Genomic DNA, 23,946 nt, shown 5'->3' on the forward strand with positions numbered 1-23,946 from the left:
ACCCTTAGTTGTAACCTCCTGGACATTCGAAACATGTCAACCTGTGGTGGTGGGAGGTGATGTCCACAAGATGTAACCTGTGATATGAAATTTAAAATAAAGATGTTGCAACAATAAATTTATCCAGTGCTGGAATTTATCCTTTCACATTTATGTGCTGAGGGCCCGCCTTGGTTCATGCCATACACAAAGAATTTCTTCAATGCTTCCAGTTGAGAAGGAGTACATTGTAGTGCAGAAAGCACAGGTACAGAGGAGGGTGGAGAGCAAAGGTATCTTCTGGCATGAGAAGCAAGGGTTTTTAAAGCGTGTCTCATTTTCTTTCCACCACTCAAGTGAATTGCCCTTTCTATTGATCACTGGTTCTTTCAAATAAAGATGAAGCTCATCATCAAGGCAGACTTTTGGTAAAGTTGAAGAATTTTCTACATGAGGCCCCAATAAAATGCTGAACATGGCAATTTTCCATGTGTTTTCTTTTTGGGAAGTTGTATGTTTCTGTTGAATCATCATCCTGCTCTTCCAGACTAGTAGTACTAGTAGCAGGCTCTTCCAGACTAGTAACATCAAGCTCTTCCAGATGTGACCTTTCTAGAACCTGCAACTCCTTTTGCATATCTTCTGTCAGCAATTCTTTTGCCTTGCTCAATACATTATCAGAAGAGAAAGCATGATGTTTGAATCGAGGATCTAAAAGACATGCCAACACTACATTTATATTCTCTTCATACTTCAAAAAATGTTTGTTGAGGCTTTCCTTCATGACTTCCCTGAGTGTTTTAATGCCTCGTGTAGTGGGCCCTTCATTCTCTTGAAGAAGCATCTTCAGCACTCTCACACATGGAATGACGGATGACACACTTGAGTCGTTATGGCTAACCTCTAGGGTCACTTCCTCTACTAGGAGGAGGGTCTGAATCAGATTTGCTACAACCTCCCACTGATCACTATTAGGGCAAGAATATCCTCCATGTTCACCAGCATAGATGCCAAGAGCTCGGTTTTGCTCCAGCATTGTTTGTAGCATATGGAGTGTGGAGTTCCACCATGTTGGAACAGTCTGAATCAGGCTGTTTTGGGGCAGGCCAAGGTCTGACTGAAATGCACCATTATTTACTACAAGTTGCAGGGTGTGTGCCATACAGCTGAGATCTTAAACTTCGGCATGCTTCATTCCTTTCACCATTTTTGCTCTGCTGTCTCGAAGCACAAGCAGCACTCGATCTTTGGTTATCCCCCAGTCATCAAGCATGCCTAGAAACATTTCTTTAATGTACTCGCCAGTGTGGGATCCTTGCGTCACCTTTGTGTTCAACACCAACTGCCTTTTTGTCCATCCATTATCAATGAAGTGACACGTAAGACTCATTAGTGATTCTGTTGATCCAGACCAGCAGTCAGTAGTAAATGAGAGTGAATTGCCAGCGTTCTCTGGTTGTAACATTGTTTTCACTTTCTGAACCACCTTGTGATAAATCTTTGGCAGCATTTTGGTTATGTAAAACTTTTAATTTTTCTGTGTTTACCTTGGCTCAACTATGGACATCAAGCGCTTAAAGAGTCAGACACCATTGTAAATGGCTGGTTATCCATAACCATCATCTCTGTGATTGCTCTGTCCACAAGTTGGGATCTTTCATCTGAATTTTGCCACTTTTTGTGTTTCTGAAATAGGTCTTTTATTTTTGGCTGGAGTAGAGTTGGTGTTTCAGATGATTCCCTTTCTTTTTGTGCGTCATTAAAGAGCACCTTTCATCTGGCAAAACATTGTGAACTAAGTGTCATGATCTGTACAGCGGCGCCCAGGGATCTCACTGCACTTACTATTATCCCTAGGCGCCGCTCCGTTCTCCTGCTATGCCCTCCGGTATTTTCTGTCACTTAGGGGACTTGGTTATAGTAGGAGGAGACTGCCCTTGTTCTCCTGGGCGTCTCCTCCTCCTAGGCTGTAGCGCTGGCCAATCGCAGCGCAGAGCTCACAGCCTGGGATTTTTTTTTCTCCCAGGCTGTGAGCTCTGCGCTGCAATTGGCCAGCACTACAGCCTGGGAGAAGGAGACGCCCAGGAGAACAAGGGCAGTCTCCTCCTACTATAACCAAGTGACCGAACATACCGGAGGGCATAGCAGGAGAACGGAGCGGCGGCCAGGGATAATAGTAAGTGCAGTCAGATCCCTGGGCGCCGCTGTTCAGATCATGACACTTAGTTCACAATGTTTTGCCAGATGAAAGGTCCTCTTTAAATAATTCAACATGATTAATTCTTAGATGGGTCCAGGGCCATCTTTACCAAGGGGCAAAAGGGGCAGCTGCCCCGGGCCCAGTTGCTCCTGGGGGGCCCAAGGCAGCTGCCTCTTGAGCCCTGCTAGCTACTGCCCCGGTTGTCAGGCTGTCAGCTCTACCAGGATTCCAGTCATCATGATCGTACTGTGTTAAAGTTGTGATTTAGGACCTTAATTACATCATCACCATGTGACCAGTAACCTAGCAATTACTGGTCACATGGCTATGAGGTCATCACAGGTCCTGTGGAGTGTTGCAGAAGTTAACTGTCGAGCTTTTTTGTGCGAAGATTACATCAGAAAAAGGTGACAGGGGCTGTTATGTTGATATACTGTAAACTACTGTATAGTGGGGGGCTGTATACTGTGTGGGCTGTATATTGTATGGGACTGTATACTGTGTGGGACTGTATACTGTGTGGGGGACTGTATACTGTGGAGGCCTGTATACTGTGGGGGGATGTATACTGTGTGGTGGGCTGTATACTGTGTGGTGGGCTGTATACTGTGGGGGGCTGTATACTGTGTGGGGGCCTGTATACTGTGGGGGCCTGTATACTGTGTGGTGGGCTGTATACTGTGGGGGGCTGTATACTGTGTGGGACTGTATACTGTGTGGGACTGTATACTGTGTGGTGGGCTGTATACTGTGGGGGGCTGTATACTGTGTGGGACTGTATACTGTGTGGTGGGCTGTATACTGTGGGGGCTGTATACTGTAGGGGGCTGTATACTGTGTGAGACTATATACTGTGTGGGACTGTATACTGTGTGGTGGGCTGTATACTGTGTGGTGGGCTGTATACTGTGTGGTGGGCTGTATACTGTGTGGTGGGCCTGTGTACTGTGTGGGGGGCCTGTATACTGTGTGGGGGCTGTATACTGTGTGGGACTGTATACTGTGGTGGGCTGTATACTGTGTGGGGGCTTGTATACTGTGTGGGACTGTATACTGTGGTGGGCTGTATACTGTGTGGTGGCTGTATACTGTGTGGGGGGCCTGTATACTGTGTGGGGGGCCTGTATACTGTGTGGGGGCCTGTATACTGTGTGGGGGCCTGTATACTATGGGGGGGGCTGTATACTGTGGGGGGGGGCTGTATACTGTGGGGGCCTGTATACTGTGGGGGGCTATACTGCTCTACTATATACTGTGGGGTACTGTATAGTGTGGGGTGCTAAACTGCATACTGTGTGGTGCTGTATACTATAGGGTGCTATACTGCATACTGTGGGTTGCTGTATACTATAGGGTGCTATACTGCATACTGTGGGGTGCTGGGGTGCACTGTAACGTTAGGGTGAGCCGAGCCCTGGTCTCCTTCCTGCAGAGCGGTGCCCACTTCCAGCCTGAGCCCAGATGCCCAGAGCACTGATTCTGAGCCGCTGGAGTCTTCAGAACTGGAAGTATTTACAGTCATTCAATGTACTCTACCAGATGTGTGGATTTTTTGTGTGTGTGTGTTGTGGTGGAGGGCGTGATTGCCTGCTAAGGTGTGGGAAGGCGGGATCCAGGGGGCCCAAGTAAATTTTTGCCCAGGGTCCAATCAATATTAAAGACGGCCCTGGATGGGTCCAAAGATTTGATGTATTCTTTGTTTTTGCAGTTGCAGATCCCATGCTCACATTGGTTTTGCATGTGTTGCACATTGCCCGTCCTGGGGTGGGTTGACTAAAATAGTCCCAAACTATACTTTTACTTTTTCTTTGTGCATTCATCTGCATTGAAAGAAGAGGGTTACATGACTACTAGTGCTATTAGCCTTTTAGGAGCAGTACAGATTAAGGAACAGCACGCAAGAAATATGTGGAATCGAGGGGGGAGTAATATATATATATATATATATATATATATATATAGAACAATAAAAGCTTGTGAGGTATATAAGGAGTGTATGTATAATGTAAATATATAACACTGTAACTGTATACAGTATGTATAATATTATGAGGTATATAAATACAGTTGCAAGAAAAAGTATGTGAACCTTTTGGAATTATATGGATTTCTGCACAAATTGGTCATAAAATTTGATCTGATCTTCATCTAAGTCACAACAATAGACAATCACAGTCTGCTTAAACTAATAACACACAAAGAATTAAATGTTACTATGTTTTTATTGAACACACCATGTAAACATTCACAGTGCAGGTGGAAAAAGTATGTGAACCCTTGGATTTAATAACTGGTTGAACCTCCATTGGCAGAAATAACTTCAACCAAACGTTACCTGTAGTTGCAGATCAGACGTGCACATAGGTCAGGAGTAACTCTTGACCATTCCTCTTTACAGAACTGTTTAAGTTCAGCAATATTCTTGGGATGTCTGGTGTGAATCGCTTTCTTGAGGTCATGCCACAGCATCTCAATTGGGTTGAGATCAGGACTCTGACTGGGCCACTCCAGAAGGCGTATTTTCTTCTGTTTAAGCCATTCTGTTGTTGTTTTACTTCTATGCTTTGGGTCCTTGTCCTGTTGCAACATCTATCTTCTGTTGAGCTTCAGCTGGTGGACAGATGGCCTTAAGTTCTCCTGCAAAATGTCTTGATAAACTTGGGATTCATTTTTCCTTCGATGATAGCAATCCGTCCAGGCCCTGAAGCAGCAAAGCAGCCCCAAACCATGATGCCCCCACCATCATACTTCACAGTTGGGATGAGGTTTTGATGTTGGTGTGCTGTGCCTCTTTTTCTCCACACATAGTGTTGTGTGTTTCTTCCAAACAACTCAAATTTGGTTTCATCTGTCCACAGAATATTTTGCCAGTACTACTGTGGAACATCCTGGTGCTTTTGTGCAAACTGTAAACGTGCAGCAATGTTTTTTTCTGGACAGCAGTGGCTTCCTCTGTGGTATCCTCCCATGAAATCCATTCTTGTTTAGTGTTTTACCTATCGTAGATTCGCTAACAGGGATGTTAGCATATGCCAGAGACTTTTGTAAGTCTTTAGCTGACACTCTAGGATCCTTCTTCACCTCATTGAGCAGTCTGTGCTGTGCTCTTGCAGTCATCTTTACAGGATGGCCACTCCTAGGGAGAGTAACGGCAGTGCTGAACTTTCTCCATTTATAGACAATTTGTCTGGACTGATGAACAGCAAGGCTTTTGGAGATACTTTTATAAACCTTTCCAGCTTTATGCAAGTCAACAATTCTTAATCGTAGGTCTTCTGAGAGCTCTTTTGTGCAAGGCATCATTCACATCAGGCAATGCTTCTTGTGAAAAGCAAACCCAGAACTGGTGTGTGTTTTTTATAGGGCAGGGCAGCTGTAACCAACAGCTCCAATCTCATCTCATTGATTGGACTCCATTTGGCTGACACCTCACTCCAATTAGCTCTTCGAGATGTCATTAGTCTAGGGGTTCACATACTTTTTCCACCTGCACTGTGATTGTTTACATAGTGTGTTCAATAAAAACATGGCAACATTTAATTCTTTGTGTGTTATTAGTTTAAGCAGACTGTGATTGTCTATTGTTGTGACTTAGATGAAGATCAGATCACATTTTATGACCAATTTGTGCAGAAATCCATATAATTCCAAAGGGTTCACATACTTTTTCTTGCAACTGTATATACCTCACATATACAGTGTGTGAAACCTCATACTACATCATTCACTCCTTATACATACCTCATATTACACATATACAGTGTGTTATATATTATATACAGTACAGACCAAAAGTTTGGACACACCTTCTCATTCAAAGAGTTTTCTTTATTTTCATGACTATGAAAATTGTAGATTCACACTGAAGGCATCAAAACTATTAATTAACACATGTGGAATTATATACATAACAAACAAGTGTGAAACAACTGAAAATATGTCATATTCTAGGTTCTTCAAAGTAGCCACCTTTTGCTTTGATTACTGCTTTGCACACTCTTGGCATTCTCTTGATGAGCTTCAAGATGTAGTCCCCTGAAATGGTTTTCACTTCACAGGTGTGCCCTGTCAGGTTTAATAAGTGGGATTTCTTGCCTTATAAATAGGGTTGGGACCATCAGTTGCGTTGAGGAGAAGTCAGGTGGATACACAGCTGATAGTCCTACTGAATAGACTGTTAGAATTTGTATTATGGCAAGAAAAAAGCAGCTAAGTAAAGAAAAACGAGTGGCCATCGTTACTTTAAGAAATGAAGGTCAGTCAGTCAGCCGAAAAATTGGGAAAACTTTGAAAGTAAGGGCTATTTGACCATGAAGGAGAGTGATGGGGTGCTGCGCCAGATGACCTGGCCTCCACAGTCACCGGACCTGAACCCAATCGAGATGGTTTGGGGTGAGCTGGACCGCAGAGTGAAGGCAAAAGGGCCAACAAGTGCTAAGCATCTCTGGGAACTCCTTCAAGACTGTTGGAAGACCATTTCAGGGGACTACCTCTTGAAGCTCATCAAGAGAATGCCAAGAGTGTGCAAAGCAGTAATCAAAGCAAAAGGTGGCTACTTTGAAGAACCTAGAATATGACATATTTTCAGTTGTTTCACACTTGTTTGTTATGTATATAATTTCACATGTGTTAATTCATAGTTTTGATGCCTTCATAGTCATGAAAATAAAGAAAACTCTTTGAATGAGAAGGTGTGTCCAAACTTTTGGACTGTACTGTATACCTCGCTCATAACTACATCATACACTCCTTAGAGTCCTTATATACCTGATAATAGTATACATAAAATATACTGTGTGTTATATATACCTCATACTATTATACATATACAGTGTGTATTATATACCTCATATTCATACTACATCATACACACATTATAGTATGTAATTGTAATGTGTGTATGATGTAGTATGAGGTATATATAATATATATAACACACTGTATATGTATAATAGTATGAGGTGTATATATAACACAGTATATGTTACGTATACTATTATCAGGTATATAAGGACTCTAAGGAGTGTATGATGTAGTATGAGCGAGGTGCATGATATATAACACACTGTATATATGTAATATTCTGAGGTATATAAGGACTCCATATATACCTCATAATATTACACATATACAGTGTGTTATATATCATATACCTCACTCATACTACATCATACACTCCTTAGAGTCCTTATATACCTGATAATAATATATATAACATATACTGTGTGTTAGATATACCTCATATAACACTTATACAGTGTGTTATAAGTATTATACACTCGCCTAAAGAATTATTAGGAACACCATACTAATACGGTGTTGGACCCCCTTTTGCCTTCAGAACTGCCTTAATTCTACGTAGCATTGATTCAACACGGTGCTGATAGCATTCTTTAGAAATGTTGGCCCATATTGATAGGATAGCATCTTGCAGTTGATGGAGATTTGAGGGATGCACATCCAGGGCACGAAGCTCCCGTTCCACCACATCCCAAAGATGATCTATTGGGTTGAGATCTGGTGACTGTGGGGGCCATTTTAGTACAGTGAACTCATTGTCATGTTCAAGAAACCAATTTGAAATGATTCGAGCTTTGTGACATGGTGCATTATCCTGCTGGAAGTAGCCATCAGAGGATGGATACATGTTCTCATTCTGTTTACGCCAAATTCGGACTCTACCATTTGAATGTCTCAACAGAAATCGAGACTCATCAGAGCAGGCAACATTTTTCCAGTCTTCAACAGTCCAATTTTGGTGAGCTTGTGCAAATTGCAGCCTCTTTTTCCTATTTGTAGTGGAGATGAGTGGTACCCGGTGGGGTCTTCTGCTGTTGTAGCCCGTCCGCCTCAAGGTTGTGCGTGTTGTGGATTCACAAATGCTTTGCTGCATACCTCGGTTGTAACGAGTGGTTATTTCAGTCAACGTTGCTCTTCTATCAGCTTGAATCAGTCGGCCCATTCTCCTCTGAGCATCCACAAGGAATTTTTGCCCACAGGACTGCCGCATACTGGATGTTTTTCCCTTTTCACACCATTCTTTGTAAACCCTAGAAATGGTTGTGCGTGAAAATCCCAGTAACTGAGCAGATTGTGAAATACTCAGACCGGCCCGTCTGGCACCAACAACCATGCCACGCTCAAAATTGCTTAAATCACCTTTCTTTCCCAATCTGACATTCAGTTTGGAGTTCAGGAGATTGTCTTGACCAGGACCACACCCCTAAATGCATTGAAGCAACTGCCATGTGATTGGTTGACTAGATAATTGCATTAAAGAGAAATAGAACAGGTGTTCCTAATAATTCTTTAGGTGAGTGTATATACCTCATACTACATCATACACACATTACAATTACATACTATATAATGTGTGTATGATGTAGTACGAGGTATTTATAATATATAACACACTGTATATGGATAATAGTATATGAGGTATATAAAAATATGAGTTTTAGGTAACAAACTATATACAGTCAGGTCCATAAATATTGGGACATTGACACAATTCTAAAAATTTTGGCTCTATACACCACCACATTGGATTTGAAATGAAATGAACAAGATGTGCTTTAACTACAGACTGTCAGCTTTAATTTGAGGGTATTAACATCCAAATCAGGTGAATGGTGTAGGAATTACAACAGTTTGCATATGTGCCTCCCACTTGTTAACCACTTGCCGCACGCCTAACGCCGAAAGGCGTCATCGCGGCGGCTCCCCCAGGCTACGCTAACGCCAATAGGCGTCATCTCGCGTGAGCCGAGATTTCCTGTGAACGCGCGCACACAGGCGCGCGCGCTCACAGGAACGGAAGGTAAGAGAGTTGATCTCCAGCCTGCCAGCGGCGATCGTTCGCTGGCAGGCTGGAGATGTGTTTTTTTTAACCCCTAACAGGTATATTAGACGCTGTTTTGATAACAGCGTCTAATATACCTGCTACCTGGTCCTCTGGTGGTCCCCTTTGTTTGGATCGACCACCAGAGGACACAGGTAGCTCAGTAAAGTCCCACCAAGCACCACTACACTACACTACACCCCCCCCCGTCACTTATTAACCCCTTAGTAGCCCCTGATCACCCCATATAGACTCCCTGATCACCCCCCTGTCATTGATTACCCCCCTGTAAAGCTCCATTCAGACGTCCGCATGATTTTTACGGATCCACTGATAGATGGATCAGATCCGCAAAACGCATCCGGACGTCTAAATGAAGCCTTACAGGGGCGTGATCAATGACTGTGGTTATCACCCCATATAGACTCCCTGATCACCCCCCTGTCATTGATTACACCCCTGTCATTGATCAACCCCCTGTAAAGCTCCATTCAGATGTCCACATGATTTTTACGGATGCACTGATAGATGGATCGGATCCGCAAAACGCATCCGGACGTCTGAATGAAGCCTTACAGGGGCATGATCAATGACTGTGGTGATCACCCCATATAGACTCCCTGATCACCCCCCTGTAAAGCTCCATTCAGATGTCCGCATGATTTTTACGGATGCACTGATAGATGGATCGGATCCGCAAAACGCATCCGGACGTCTGAATGAAGCCTTACAGGGGCATGATCAATGACTGTGGTGATCACCCCATATAGACTCTCTGATCACCCCCCTGTCATTGATTACCCCCCTGTAAAGCTCCATTCAGACGTCCGCATGATTTTTACGGATCCACTGATAGATGGATCGGATCCGCAAAACGCATCCGGACGTCTGAATGAAGCCTTACAGGGGCATGATCAATGACTGTGGTGATCACCCCATATAGACTCCCTGATCACCCCCCTGTCATTGATTACCCCCCTGTAAAGCTCCATTCAGATGTCCGCATGATTTTTACGGATGCACTGATAGATGGATCGGATCCGCAAAACGCATACGGACGTCTGAATGAAGCCTTACACGGGCGTGATCAATGACTGTGGTGATCACCCCATATAGACTCCCTGATCACCCCCCTGTCATTGATTACCCCCCTGTAAAGCTCCATTCAGACGTCCGCATGATTTTTACGGATCCACTGATAGATGGATCGGATCCGCAAAACGCATCCGGACTTCTGAATGAAGCCTTACAGGGGCATGATCAATGACTGTGGTGATCACCCCATATAGACTCCCTGATCACCCCCCTGTCATTGATTACCCCCCTGTAAAGCTCCATTCAGACGTCCGCATGATTTTTACGGATGCACTGATAGATGGATCGGATCCGCAAAACGCATACGGACGTCTGAATGAAGCCTTACACGGGCGTGATCAATGACTGTGGTTATCACCCCATATAGACTCCCTGATCACCCCCCTGTCATTGATCACCCCCCTGTCATTGATCACCCCCCTGTCATTGATCACCCCCCTGTCATTGATCACTCCCCCTGTCATTGATCACCCCCCTGTCATTGATTACCCCCCTGTAAAGCTCCATTCAGACGTCCGCATGATTTTTACGGATCCACTGATAGATGGATCGGATCCGCAAAACGCATCCGGACGTCTGAATGAAGCCTTACAGGGGCATGATCAATGACTGTGGTGATCACCCCATATAGACTCCCTGATCACCCCCCTGTCATTGATCACCCCCCCTGTCATTGATCACCCCTCTGTAAGGCTCCATTCAGACATTTTTTTGGCCCAAGTTAGCGGAATTATTATTTTTTTTTTCTTACAAAGTCTCATATTCCACTAACTTGTGTCAAAAAATAAAATCTCACATGAACTCACCATACCCCTCACGGAAACCAAATGCGTAAAATTTTTTAGACATTTATATTCCAGACTTCTTCTCACGCTTTAGGGCCCCTAGAATGCCAGGGCAGTATAAATACCCCACATGTGACCCCATTTCGGAAAGAAGACACCCCCAGGTATTCCGTGAGGGGCATATTGAGTCCATGAAAGATTGAAATTTTTGTCCCAAGTTAGCGGAACGGAAGACTTTGTGAGAAAAAAATAAAAAATATCAATTTCCGCTAACTTGTGCCAAAAAATAAAAAATTCTATGAACTCGCCATGCCCCTCATTGAATACCTTGGGGTGTCTTCTTTCCAAAATGGGGTCACATGTGGGGTATTTATACTGCCCTGGCATTCTAGGGGCCCCAAAGCGTGAGAAGAAGTCTGGTATCCAAATGTCTAAAAATGCCCTCCTAAAAGGAATTTGGGCCCCTTTGCGCATCTAGGCTGCAAAAAAGTGTCACACATCTGGTATCGCCGTACTCAGGAGAAGTTGGGGAATGTGTTTTGGGGTGTCATTTTACATATACCCATGCTGGGTGAGAGAAATATCTTGGTCAAATGCCAACTTTGTATAAAAAAATGGGAAAAGTTGTCTTTTGCCAAGATATTTCTCTCACCCAGCAAGGGTATATGTAAAATGACACCCCAAAACACATTCCCCAACTTCTCCTGAATACGGCGATACCAGATGTGTGACACTTTTTTGCAGCCTAGGTGGGCAAAGGGGCCCATATTCCAAAGAGCACCTTTAGGATTTCACAGGTCATTTACCTACTTACCACACATTAGGGCCCCTGGAAAATGCCAGGGCAGTATAACTACCCCACAAGTTACCCCATTTTGGAAAGAAGACACCCCAAGGTATTCCGTGAGGGGCATGGCGAGTTCCTAGAATTTTTTATTTTTTGTCACAAGTTAGTGGAAAATGCTGATTTTTTTTTATTTTATTTTTTTCATACAAAGTCTCATATTCCACTAACTTGTGACAAAAAATAAAAACTTCCATGAACTCACTATGCCCATCAGCGAATACCTTGGGGTCTCTTCTTTCCAAAATGGGGTCACTTGTGGGGTAGTTATACTGCCCTGGCATTCTAGGGGCCCAAATGTGTGGTAAGGAGTTTGAAATCAAATTCTGTAAAAAATGACCGGTGAAATCCGAAAGGTGCTCTTTGGAATATGGGCCCCTTTGCCCACCTAGGCTGCAAAAAAGTGTCACACATCTGGTATCCCCGTACTCAGGAGAAGGTGGGGAATGTGTTTTGGGGTGTCATTTTACATATACCCATGCTGGGTGAGAGAAATATCTTGGCAAAAGACAACTTTTCCCATTTTTTTATACAAAGTTGGCATTTGACCAAGATATTTCTCTCACCCAGCATGGGTATATGTGAAAAGACACCCCAAAACACATTCCTCAACTTCTCCTGAATACAGAGATACCAGATGTGTGACACTTTTTTGCAGCCTAGGTGGGCAAAGGGGCCCATATTCCAAAGAGCACCTTTCGGATTTCACAGGTCATTTTTTACAGAATTTGATTTCAAACTCCTTACCACACATTCGGGCCCCTAGAATGCCAGGGCAGTATAACTACCCCACAAGTGACCCCATTTTGGAAAGAAGAGACCCCAAGGTATTCGCTGATGGGCATAGTGAGTTCATGGAAGTTTTTATTTTTTGTCACAAGTTAGTGGAATATGAGACTTTGTATGAAAAAAATAAAAAAATAAATAAATCATCATTTTCCACTAACTTGTGACAAAAAATAAAAAATTCTAGGAACTTGCCATGCCCCTCACGGAATACCTTGGGGTGTCTTCTTTCCAAAATGGGGTCACTTGTGGGGTAGTTATACTGCCCTGGCATTCTAGGGGCCCGAATGTGTGGTAAGGAGTTTGAAATCAAATTCTGTAAAAAATGACCTGTGAAATCCGAAAGGTGCTCTTTGGAATATGGGCCCCTTTGCCCACCTAGGCTGCAAAAAAGTGTCACACATCTGGTATTGCCGTACTCAGGAGAAGTTGGGGAATGTGTTTTGGGGTGTCATTTTACATATACCCATGCTGGGTGAGAGAAATATCTTGGCAAAAGACAACTTTTCCCATTTTTTTATACAAAGTTGGCATTTGACCAAGATATTTATCTCACCCAGCATGGGTATATGTAAAAAGACACCCCAAAACACATTCCTCAACTTCTCCTGAATACAGAGATACCAGATGTGTGACACTTTTTTGCAGCCTAGGTGGGCAAAGGGGCCCATATTCCAAAGAGCACCTTTCGGATTTCACAGGTCATTTTTTACAGAATTTGATTTCAAACTCCTTACCACACATTTGGGCCCCTAGAATGCCAGGGCAGTATAACTACCCCACAAGTGACCCCATTTTGGAAAGAAGAGACCCCAAGGTATTTCGTGATGGGCATAGTGAGTTCATAGAAGTTTTTATTTTTTGTCACAAGTTAGTGAAATATGAGACTTTGTAAGAAAAAAAAAAAAGAAAAAAAATCATCATTTTCCGCTAACTTGTGACAAAAAATAAAAAGTTCTATGAACTCACTATGCCCATCAGCGAATACCTTAGGGTGTGTACTTTCCGAAATGGGGTCATTTGTGGGGTGTTTGTACTGTCAGGGCATTGTAGAACCTCAGGAAACATGACAGGTGCTCAGAAAGTCAGAGCTGCTTCAAAAAGCGGAAATTCACATTTTTGTACCATAGTTTGTAAACGCTATAACTTTTACCCAAACCATTTTTTTTTTACCCAAACATTTTTTTTTTATCAAAGACATGTAGAACTATAAATTTAGAGCAAAATTTCTATATGGATCTCGTTTTTTTTGCAAAATTTTACAACTGAAAGTGAAAAATGTCATTTTTTTGCAAAAAAATCGTTAAATTTCGATTAATAACAAAAAAAGTAAAAATGTCAGCAGCAATGAAATACCACCAAATGAAAGCTCTATTAGTGAGAAGAAAAGGAGGTAAAATTCATTTGGGTGGTAAGTTGCATGACCGAGCAATAAACGGTGAAAGTAGTGTAGTGCCGATTTGTAAAAAAGGGCCTGGTCTTTAGGGGGGTATAAACCTGTGGTCCTTAAGTGGTTAAGGAACCAAAAGTAATGGGACAATTGGCTTCTCAGCTGTTCAATGGCCAGGTGTGTGTTATTCCCTCATTATCCCAATTACAATGAGCAGATAAAAGGTCCAGAGTTCATTTCAAGTGTGCTATTTGCATTTGGAATCGGTTGTTGTCAACTCTCAAGATGACATCCAAAGAGCTGTCACTATCAGTGAAGAAAGCCATCATTAGGCTGAAAAAACAAAACAAACCCATCAGAGAGATAGCAAAATCATTAGGCGTGGCCAAAACAACTGTTTGGTGAGCTCAGCAACACCAAAAGATCCAGAAGACAACGGAAAACAACTGTGGTGGATGACCAAAGAATTCTTTCCCTGGTGAAGAAAACACCCTTCATAACAGTTGGCCAGTTCAAGAACACTCTCCAGGAGGTAGGTGTATTTGTGTCAAAGTCAACAATCAAGAGAAGACTTCACCAAAATGAATACAGAGGGTTCACCACAAGATGTAAACCTTGGTGAGCCTCAAAAACAGGAAGGCCAGATTAGAGTTTGCCAAATGACTCTAAAAAAGCCTTCACAGTTCTGGAACAACATACTATGGACAAATGAGACCAAGATCAACTTGTACCAGAGTGATGGGAAGAGAAGAATATGGAGAAGGAAATGAAGTGCTCATAATCCTAAGCATACCACCTTATCAGTAAAGCATGGTGGTGGTAGTGTCATGGCGTGGGCATGAATGGCTGCCAATGGAACTGGTTCTCTTGTATTTATTGATGATGTGACTGCTGACAAAAACAGCAGGATGAATTCTGAAGTGTTTCGGGCAATATTATCTGCTCCTATTCAGCCAAATGCTTCAGAACTCATTGGACGGCGCTTCACAGTACAGATGGACAATGACCCAAAGCATACTGCAAAAGCAACCAAAGAGTTTATTACGAGAAATAAGTGGAATGTTATGCAATGGCCAAGTTAATCACCTGACCTGAATCCGATTGAGCATGCATTTAATTTCCTGAAGACAAAACTGAAGGGAAAATGACCCAAGAACAAGCAGGAACTGAAGACAGTCTATGCGTTCCAGACTTCAGGCTGTAATTGACTGCAAAGGATTTGTAACCAAGTATTAAAAAGTGAAGGTTTGATTTATGATTATTATTCTGTCCCATTACTTTTGGTTCCTTAACAAGTGGGAGGCACATAAGCAAACGGTTGTACATCATGACAGTGGTAAATTTGAGTCGATATATTTCACCTTTAATCAATGAACAATCCCCATATGTCTGCTTTATTTTGGCATAATTTTGTAAATGTAATTTTATTTCTTTAAGACGTTAGAAGGCTTAGAATTTTAGAAACAATTTTTAAAATTTTCACCAAAATTTCCAAAACCATTTTTTTAAGCACCAATTCAGTTATAAAGTGATTTTGAGGGGCTTTCTTAATGGAAACCACCCATAAATGACCCCATTTTAGAAACTACACCCCACAAAGTATTTAAAACCGATGTTACAAACTTTGTTAACCCTTGAGGTGTTTCACAAGAATTAAAGGAAAATCGAGGTGAAATTTCATTTTTTGGGTAGTTTTAAATTTTTTTCTTCTAGCACAGCAAGGGTTAACAGCAAAATAAACCTCAATATAAAAAAGGAGAGAGGGTAAGAGGCGGCACAGCCCTCCGTCAACACATGTAGTCACCTTATTATGCAACAACCGTGTCACAACAGCATCTGTGGTGCACAAGCCTGATCAGCATACAGAAAGTCCATAAATAGTAATGGACGAACATCGGCCGGGATGGTTTACGAACGCGATCGCGAACAAATGTTCGCGAACCGCAAATTTGCGGCGGCCCCATTAACTTTAATGGCAGGGGAACCTGAAAAACCTTCAGGTCATATTTGCAGCCACCAAATACTTACTAGAAGTACACAAATAGTCCCACAACATGGACAGTGATATACCAGAGGGGAATCATTGCCAAAATTTCCCACAAAAAATATGTATTTTAATTAGGGGCCATTTTTTATGCATCTTAAAGGAAAACTCTCAAAACTGTGCCCTGCTGGAGCCTTGAATTTTTTTTGTTCTTATCAGTTCGATGTATACAAATGTGCAGCACACCACGTTTTTGTATCCTTCAGAGTCTATAAAAAAAATGCATACGTTAACATACATTTTTTTTCTACTATGGAACTGTATGGTGAATGGACGCCACTGTACGGCATCAGTCTGAGGCATCTGTTAACGCATACATTTTTGTAGGCATTAAATGGATGGCAAAAATAGGATGTGAACCCAGCCCTAGTGTCAGAATAAGCACCAGTACACAGCGGAGCAGCGTGGCGGAGAGGGGAGGCTGCCATGTACTGACAGAGCGCTACCTGGTCTTGGTGGTCAGGGATGAGGACTGTATTTTCCAAGAATCATTTTCTACTGGGAAATACAGGACACAGTATAATACACTAGAATCTATAAAATATAAAGATATTATCCCTACCCCCGAATGATAATAGAATTAGGTGATCATTTATTATATAGTAATACGTCTATATTAGGTGTATTTCTGACACAGAATGTGGTGCAAAGGTCCATAGCACTGCAATCTGCATATTTTTCCCGCTCATGCCAGGTCTAAAAAAGGATGGCGTGGGCAGGGAAAGGGATACAGTTATGTCCATCCAGTTATTGTATACCACCACCATACATTGACCGGATAATACCTCTGTACAGTGGCCGGATAACACCGTCATACCGTGACCGGATAAAAGGGTATAACAGAGCACAGTACAGGAAATGAGTAGGGGCACTGCACAGGGTGTGGTAAGAGGGCACAATGCAGGGTATAAGGCCTCTTTCACACGAGCGTGTCCGGATAAGGTCCGGATGCGTTGCGGCAAACGCACGCGGGTAGGTACCCAATTGCAGTCAGTTTTGACTACAATTGCGTTCCACTGTTCAGTTTTTATCGCGCGGGTGCAATGTCTTTTGCACGCGGGTGATAAAAAACTGACTGTGGTTGTGTAGATTGTATTATTTTCCCTTATAACATGGTTATAAGGGAAAATAATAGCATTCTGAATACAGAATGCTAAGTAAAATAGGGCTGGAGGGGTTAAAAAAAATAAAAAATAATTTAACTCCCCTTAATACACTTGTTTGCGCAGCCGGCATCTCTTCTGTCTTCATCTGTGAGGAATAGGACCTTTGATGACGTCACTACGCTCATCACATGGTCCATCACATGATCCATCACCATGGTAAAATATCATGTGATGGACCATGTGATGAGCGCAGTGACATCTTCAAAGGTCCTTTTCCTCACAGATGAAGACAGAAGAGATGCCGGCTGCGCGAACAAGTGGATTAAGGTGAGTTAAATTATTATTTTTTTTTTTTAACCCCTCCAGCCCTATTTTACTTAGTATTCTGTATTCAGAATGCTATTATTTTCCCTTATAACCATGGAAAATAATTATGATCGGGTCCCTATCCCAATCGTCTCCTAGCAACCGTGCGTGAAAATCGCACCGCATCCACACTTGCTTGCGGATGATTGCGATTTTCACGCAGCCCCATTCACTTCTATGGGGCCTGTGTTGCGTGAAAAATGCACAAAATAGAGCTTGCTGCGATTTTCACGCAACGCACAAGTGATACGCGAAAATCATGTGCACAGCCCCATAGAAATGAATGGGTCCGGATTCAGTGCGGGTGCAATGCGTTCAACTCACGCATTGCACCCACGCGGAAAAGTCGCCCGTGTGAAAGGGGCCTAAGGGCGCACAGTATGGGGTGAGGGGCACATTACAGGGTGGGGGGCACAGTCACATGACCTTGTGATATTAGAAGGTCCTTATGGTGAATGCAGTTCACACGCCACCATAATGAGAGGCAGAGGAGTGAGACAAGGGTGTGATTATGTGGCTAGAGATAAAAAATGTAGCTGTTGGCCAGTACAGGCCCCAAAAATTAGCCAATAGGCATTCACCTGACAGCAAAGAACTTTGGATTCTGTGACTGGAGGTACATTAGGTGGTCACAGGATAAAAATGTAACTGTCGGCCAGTACAGGCCCCAAAAATTAGCCAATAGGCAATTCACCTGACAGCAAAGAACTTTGGATTCTGTGGCTGGAGGTACATTAGGCGGTCACTGGATAAATATGTAACTGACAGGCCCCAAAAATTAGGCATTCAACGGACATAAAAGGCCTTTTATGCCGCTGTATTTACCTAAAATAGGGACCATGATTTGTGGGCTGTCATGAGGAAATTCAATCAAATGTGGTCGACTCATCACATGTGTTGAATTCCTCCGAGACCCATGCCTCATTAATTTTTTTAAAAATGAGGTAGTCCACACTGTCGTGAGCTAGGCGATTACGCTTATCGGTCAATATCCCCCCTGCTGCGCTGAACGTCCATTTGGACAGGACACTGGACGAGGGGCAAGCCAACAGTTCCATGGCAAATTGTGCCAGCTCTGGCCACAGGTCAAGCTTGTACACCCAGCAGTCCAGGGGTTCATCGCTTCTCAGAACGTCCACATCGGCCGTCAACCCGATGTAGTAGGACACCTGTCGGTCTAGGTGTTTCCTGAGGCTGGATCCGGAGGACGGCTGTCGATGGGTTGGCTGCAAGAATGATCTCATATCCAAAGTGACCAACACATCTTCAAACCGCCCTCTTCTTGCATGCGCCTTTGGATTGTTACCCGCAATTGTTTCTCTGTGTGTGAAAATTCCTCTGCCAGCGCCCTCAAAAGCAGAATGCAGCATTTCTCGAAGCAAGGCCTGGAAGTGCTGCATTCTGACAGCCCTCTGTGATGGTGGTAACATTTACGCCATTTTGTGTTTGTACCGGGGGTCTAAGTACATTGCCACCCAGTACTGGTCCTTGCCCTTTATGCTTTTTATACAGGGGTCCCTCTTCAAACACTGGAGCATGAAGGCCCCCATTTGCACTAAACTGGAAGTGGTGGAGTGGCCTGGCTCCTGCTCATCATTCAGGATAATGTCGTCCTCATTGTCCTCCCCCCAGCCACGGACAACACCAGGGATCCCAGAGACGTTTAAAGCATGCTCTTCTTGCTCCTCCTCCACCCCGGCACCATCCTCCTCTGACTCCTCTTCAGACTCATGTTGTTGACTTGTCTCAGATGGTGTAGCCCCCCCTGGGAATTCATCCAGCATTGCGACTTCCTCATCTTCCTGCTCCTGTTCCTCGACGGCTTGATCAATGACACGACCCAATGCACGCTCCAGAAAGAAGGATTAAGGTACGATGTCACTAATGGCGCCCTGGCTGCAACTGACCAGTTTGGTGATTTCATCAAATGACCGCAGAGGTCTGCATGCATTGCGCATGAGCAGCCACTGGCGCGTTGAAAAAAAAAACAATCTCCCCAGAACCTGTCCTGCCGGAGAGTTCATACATTAACTGCCCGTTTCTGCTGGAGCAGCCTATCAAGCATATACAAGGTGGAGTTCCATTGCGTCGGGTAGTCAAAAATCAGACGTCTGACGGGCAGGTGGTGTAACCGCTGAATGTCAGCAAGGCGCGCCATGGCCGTGTAAGATCTTCTAAAATGGCCAGAGATTTTCCTGGCCTGCCGCAAGACGTCCTTGACCCCAAGGTATTTGGCAACGAATCGCTGCACGACTAAGTTCGGGACGTGTGCCATGCCCTGTATGTGTGTCATTTTGCCCTGTTTCAGCGCGCTCAGCAGATTGGCACCGTTGTCGCACACCACTTTACCAACTGTCAAATTGAGTGGGCTTAGCCACTGATCGGCCTGTGACCGCAAAGCTGAAAGGAGTGCAGGACTGATGTGACTCTTGGCTTCCAGGCACAACAGCCAGAGCACAGCATGGCAACGTCTCACCTGTCACATCGAATAGGTTCTGGGGAGCTTGGGGGGCACAGCAGAAGAGACGGTAACAGCGGAAAAGGAGGAGTCAACCAAAGAGGAGAGGGAGGATGGAGTAGGAGGAGGAGAAGAAAAGGCAGACCTGCTTGCAATCCGTGGCGGTAACACCAAATCTACACGTGTTCCATGGGTTGCATGCTTGACGGCCGTCAGAAGGTTCACCTAGTGGGCAGTAAAAGTTATGTACCTTCCCTGCCCGTATTTGCTAGACCACATGTCTGTGGTCAGATGTATCTTGGCACCGACACTGTGTACCAGAGATACATTCACTTGCCGCTGAACATAGCAATATAGCTCTCGAATGCTCTTCTGGGAGAAATATTACTTCTGGTGACCTTCTATTGCTGTGTTCCTATGGCCACAAATTTTCTAAAGGCCTCTCAGTCGATCAATTTATATGGCAGTAGTTGGCGGGCTAGCAGTTCTGAACAAGCCAGCGGTCAGCCATTGGGCAAGAGGGTTATCCAGCGTCATCATCTTTTTTCGCTCTAACATTTGGGACACGGTGGAAGGTGGAGTTACGGACAACTGGGAGGAGAAGGAGAAGAGGCAGGACGGGGAGTGCAGTGAGTGTGGCTTTGTAGGTTCTGACGGTGTTGCTCTCACTGGGCTTGGTGATGGAAGGCCAGGTGCCTTCTTAAGGCGGTCGTCCCTAGGTGAATGTTGGGCTTACCGCGACTTATGCGTTGACAGCACAGGCTGCAGATGGCAACACTATTGTCAGCAGCGGACATGTTAAAAAAAGCCCACTCTGCGGAGCCATGTGCCGGCATCCTGGGAGTGCCAGATGTGACCGTGCATGGTGAATGGCTCGTTACAGATACATTAGCAGTCTGCTTTTTGCCTCCTGTGCACTGTAAGTTCTGCCTGCTTTTCCTCATTCTCCTCCCTAGCTGCTGCTCCGTCTATCCCTCTGAACTCCCCTCATCTTCCTCTCTTGTGGGCACCCACGTGATGTCCATTGACACGTCATCATTGGATTTGTCACCTTCACCACCACTGACATTAGAGATCTCAGAGTAGGCAGCAACAGCGGGGACCACCCTCCTTGGGCTGATCTGGGTACTGTCGTCAGACTGCTGGGTGGCGACCGTTGATACCTCCTCTTGCTAATCCGATGCCAATGATGGCTGCGCAAAAGAAAGGTCTTGTAATGGATGGGAAAATAATTTCTTTCACTCGAGCGGAGGACATATAGTGGTGGTGGTGTCTTTGGAGGTGCACACAGCAGAGAGTGAAGAGGGTGTAGATAGAGAAGATGAGGAGGGTGCAGAAGCGGAAGGCTGAGTGAGCCACTCAACCAAGTCTGGTGCGTCCTTTGACGTAATCACACACAACTTCTGCAACTTCCCACTTAGACTGCGGCCTGGTGCACCTGCATGACCCCTGCCATCCCTACGGAATGACCTGCCTCTTCCTCTGCCTGTCATTTTCAAAACCCTGTGACAAAAGTTTCTATAGAAGAGCAGTATTTGTGGAAGAAGGTATATCACACCCCCTGCCTCAATCGGTTTTTTGGTGGGCAACTGGTAAATCACTCCAGTTGAAATTATTGGTTCCAATAGTGTTTGTCACTCTGTGTAGATGCGGTAATGCAGCAAAACCGCAGACAAATGCTGCACTACCTAAATGCACTATATGGAAAGTATATTATTGGTATATAACACCCCACTTCAATCAGTTTTTTGGGGGGGCAACTGGTAAATCACACCATTAGAAATTATTGGTTCCAATAGCGTTTGGCACTCTGTGTGGCTGCAGTATCGCAGCAGAACCGCACACAACTGCTGCACAATACAAATGCACTATAATATACTTTATATGTTAGAAAGTATATTATAAGTATATTACACCCCTTAATATGACACACCTATCAATAGCACACCTATACCAGTCCTTAAAAGGACTTTTGTGGCCCTATTAGATAGCGATTTGTGTCCCTAACAGTCTGTCCCTGCTCCACACAGCAACCTCTCCCTACAGTGGCAAAAGACTGAATGCGGCCAGATCAGGTTTATTTATAAGGTAGGGGGTATGTCCATTAGCTGTCCTGTACCACCTGATGGGTGTGTCATGGGTCAAAGTTCTTCACAATGTAAAAGAATATGGCGGGCGCGAATATCGCCATATGTTCGCCCGTTCAGCGAACAGCCAACGAGCAAAGTTCGCTGCGAAACGACCGCCGGGCGAACCGGAAGGCCATCTCTATCCATAAATAGTAGAAAATAGAAGGCGGCACTCACTACTGTGGATATCACATTCCTTTATACGTTTCAGTTTTCTGTGTACATTCTGTGTACACAGAATACTGAAACGAATAACTGAATGTGATATCCACAGAGATGACTTCCGCCTTCTATTTTCTACTATTTATAAACCTCAATATACATCACTCTGATTCTGTAGTTTGCAGAAATACCCCATATATGATGGTAAACTGCTCTATAGGCACGTGGCCGTGGTCTGAAGGAATAGAGCGCCATACGGATTTTGGAGGCAGATTTTGCTAGAATGTTTTTTAGGCACCATTTTGTATTTGATGAGACCCTAACGTACCCTTACAGTGGAAACCCTAAACATTTTTGGAAACTACACCCCTTAAAGAATATAATAAGGGGGTACTGAGCACTGTGACCTCTTTAGCATTTTATTGAATTTGGAAACATTTGGCTATGAAAATGAAAAGTTTAATTACTTCCAATAAAATGTTGCTTTAGCCTAAAAATTTTCATTTTCCCAAGGATAACAGGAGAAAAAGTACTCCATAATTTGTTACACATTTTCTCCTGAATTCGGCAACACCCCATATGTGGTGGTAAACTGCTATGGGGGCACATGACAGGACTTATAATGGAAGGAGCACTTTTGAAGCAGATTTTAATGGATTGGTTTACGGGTGCCATTGGTTTTTATTGATTTTAGTGATTGTCTTATGTGGGAGCTAGTGATGATCGAGCATGCTGCTTGGCTGAACACCTGTTCGGCTCGAGCATCTCGATGCTCGGCACATGGCGGTACTTGGCCAAGTACCACATGTGCTCAAGCGCCATACTTGAGTCTCCTCCCCAAACGTTTCTTGGCTGCTACGCAGCCAATAAACGTGCAGGTGAGTACTGCCCTCACTGTTATGCCAGTAGCCATGTTGTCTGCTGGCATTACAATGATTAGCTGACCGGAATGCTTCATCGGATGCTATATAGCACCCGATGACGCATGTTCGGCTTATTCGCAGTAAGGGAGAGCTGAGCATAGGAAGGGACAGAGAGTGTAGGGAGTGTAATTGTATATTTTTTTTGTACAAAAACATTTCAGAGACTCAACAGTCCTTGTAAGGACTATTACGTGTGACAGCAGCAATATATGTTTGTAGCGCAACCTGCGCTAAATTGCTCAGTGTTAGACCGAATGCACATGACCGTGGAACACGGACGTGAGCGATCCGTGGTATCCCGGCCTGGCATCCTGCTGACAGCAGGAGCGCACGGCGTCATTGGTTGCTATGACGCTGTGCACTTCATGCCTCCGCTGCACTACAGTAATACACTCGTATAGATCATACGAGTGTATTACTGTAGTGCAGCGGTTGCATGAACTGCACGGCGTCATAGCAACCAATGACGCCATGCGCTCCTGCTGTCAGCAGGGTGCCAGGCTGGGATACCATGGACCTCTCACGTCCGTGTTTCACGGCCGTGTGCATTCGGCCTTAGGGAGAGCTGTGCATAGGAAGTGTAGGGAGGTTAATAGGAAGATTTGTCATGCCACATCTCCTGTTTAAAGTGTGCGCATCCCTAAAATATCTGTGACATCCAGTGTACTTTTCCAATAGATGGTGTCCTCTGCGGACAGTTAAATTATCCGTGACACATCTCCTGTGTAAAGTGTGCACAACCCAAAAATATCTGTGACATCCAGTGTACTTTTCCAATAGACGGTGTCTGCAGTGTAACGTGCGCTTCAAAAATGTATCTGTGACATACATTGTAATT

General features: G+C 44.1%; 1 long non-coding RNA gene and 1 pseudogene across 1 annotated transcript; one reads left to right on the forward strand and one right to left on the reverse strand.

The window, feature by feature from the left end:
- Window positions 1-391: 391 nt before the first annotated feature.
- LOC120986797 lies at window positions 392-3,930 on the reverse strand (annotated as a pseudogene).
- A 1,999-nt stretch (window positions 3,931-5,929) lies between these two features.
- On the forward strand, window positions 5,930-23,621 carry LOC120985948. Its single transcript, XR_005775606.1, has 3 exons — window positions 5,930-5,960; window positions 7,989-7,990; window positions 23,510-23,621. It is a non-coding gene; the product is annotated as an uncharacterized LOC120985948 (long non-coding RNA).
- Window positions 23,622-23,946: the final 325 nt, after the last annotated feature.

Source organism: Bufo bufo, chromosome 1 (assembly GCF_905171765.1).
Source record: "Bufo bufo chromosome 1, aBufBuf1.1, whole genome shotgun sequence".
NCBI lineage: Eukaryota > Metazoa > Chordata > Amphibia > Anura > Bufonidae > Bufo > Bufo bufo.